The sequence below is a fragment of the Parus major genome, unplaced genomic scaffold, assembly GCF_001522545.3.
Source record: "Parus major isolate Abel unplaced genomic scaffold, Parus_major1.1 Scaffold615, whole genome shotgun sequence".
In the NCBI taxonomy this organism is placed as follows: domain Eukaryota; kingdom Metazoa; phylum Chordata; class Aves; order Passeriformes; family Paridae; genus Parus; species Parus major.
Window position 1 is genome coordinate 4,455 of NW_015379501.1, and position 2,202 is coordinate 6,656.

At 55.0% G+C, this 2,202-nt stretch overlaps 1 long non-coding RNA gene across 1 annotated transcript; it reads left to right on the forward strand.

The window, feature by feature from the left end:
- The first annotated feature begins 18 nt into the window (after positions 1-18).
- Positions 19-1,392, forward strand: LOC109022435. The gene is made up of 2 exons (XR_002001290.2): positions 19-170; positions 1,156-1,392. It is a non-coding gene; the product is annotated as an uncharacterized LOC109022435 (long non-coding RNA).
- Positions 1,393-2,202: the final 810 nt, after the last annotated feature.

Sequence of the window (2,202 nt, forward strand, 5' to 3'; positions counted from 1 at the left end):
GTGAGTTCCAGTGGTGGATCCAGCTCTGAATCCCCTCTTTGTGCATCCCAGGATGGATCCTGGGGTTAATCCCAGTGTGTGATCCATGCTGGAATCTCACAGATCTTCTCTTTCTGCAGGAAGGGACATGGAACTCAACAGATGAACCACACGTATGGAGCAGGATTGGGGTAGGATTCCAGAGGGGGATCAGGGCAGGATGGACGGACTAGGATCAGGGAGGGATTCTGGATCAGAGCAGGGATCCAGAGCAGGATCAGATGGAATTGTCGAGCGGGATTGGTGCTGGTTTCTGGAGCAGGATCAGGTGGGATGGATGGAGCAGGATTGGTGTGGAATGGATGGAGAGGGATCTGCATTCCAGACAAGAATCAGGTGGGATGGAATGGAGCAGGATTGGGGCAGCAGGGATGGGGTGGGATCAGGTGGGATTCTGGATCAAGGCAGGATTCCAGTGTGGGATTAGTTGGGATGGATGGAGCAGGATCAGGTTGGGATTCCCGAGAGGGATGGGGAAGGGTGGATGTGGCAGGATCGGGTGGATGGATGGATGGATGGATGGATGCATGGATGGATGGATGGATGGATGGATAATGGATGGATGGATGGATAACGGATGGATGGATGGATGGATGGATGGATGGATAACGGATGGATGGATGGATGATGGATGGATGGATGGATAATGGATGGATGGATGGATAACGGATGGATTGATGGATGGATGGAGGATGGATGGATGGATGGATGGATGGAGGATGGATGGATGGATGGATGGATAATGGATGGATGGATGGATAATGGATGGATGGATAATGGATGGATGGATGGATGGATGGATGGAGCAGGATTGGGTGGGATGGAGCAGGATTGGGTGGGATGGATAACAGTGGGATCAGGTGGGATTATTGGGGCAGGATCAGGTTGAGATTCCAGAGAGGAACTGGGGCAGAATGGATGGAGCAGGATCAGGTGGGATTCCGGAGAAGGATTGGGGCAGAATGGATGGAGTGGAATCAGGTGGGATGGATGGAGCAGGATTGGGGTGGGATCAGGTGGGATTCTGGAGCAGCTCCTGCTCCCCATGGGCTCCAGCCAGGTCCATCCTGTGGAATGGGTACAGGGTGACACCGTGACCCTCTCTCATCCCGGCAGAAATCACCGCCGGAGCGATCCACAGAGTTGGATCTGGCCCTTTCCCTCTTCCCAGGAAAGCCGAGAGCTGCCAGCAGAGCTCATCCCACTGCTGCCACCCACCCCACAGCTCTTGCTAATGGATCAATTTCCTGTTTTCCAATGTTTTAGAGCCAAAACCCACAAATATTCCTGATGCTTTAGTTCTGGTGTGAAATTATCCTGCTTGGGGCAAGAAATCCTGCTTGGGGCAAGAAATCCGGGTTCCTCCTCCAATGTCCAGCAGTTCCTCTCTGGGAGCCTGGAGTGGGAGTGGGGACACTGGGGACAGGGATTGGGACACTGGCAGTAGGGATGGGAACAGTAGGAATGGGAATGGGGACACCAGGAACTGGGGTGGGAACAGCAGGAGTGGGTTGGGGACACCAGGAGCAGGCTGGGGACACCAGAAGCAGGATGGGGACACCAGGACTGGGATGAGGACACCGGGAGCAGGATGGGGACACCAGGAGCAGGATGGGGACACCAGGAGCAGGCTGAGGACACCAGGACTGGGTTGGGGACACCAGGAGCAGGGTGGGGACTTGCCAGCCATGCCCAGCTCCATTCCCCAGGATTCATTTCCTGCTCCGTGTCCTATGTCCAAGGTACCCCCAGGAGGGTTTGGCCACATTGGGCTCATGGATGGGCAGTGGGATGGGGGGAGGGGTCAGGCCAGGCCTTGCTGTCCCCAAGTGTCCTAAAATCTGTGCTTGGGATCACAGAGAGGTTCCCTGGCCATGACCATGGCCATGACACGAGCACAAGATGGCCGTGAGATGAGAGTGACCATGAGTGACACAACCCTGAGATGACCATGACCACGGGATAACCATGACTGTGACCATGACCATGGCTGTGACCATGACCAGGAGATGACCAGGACCATGACACAACCACAACCCTGACCATGAGATGATTTGGACCAAGAGATGACCATGGGTCGGCAAGGGTACAGCCATGGCCTTGAGGTGACCCTGACATGATCGTGGCCATGAGATGTCCATGAGGTGACAATGACATGATCAT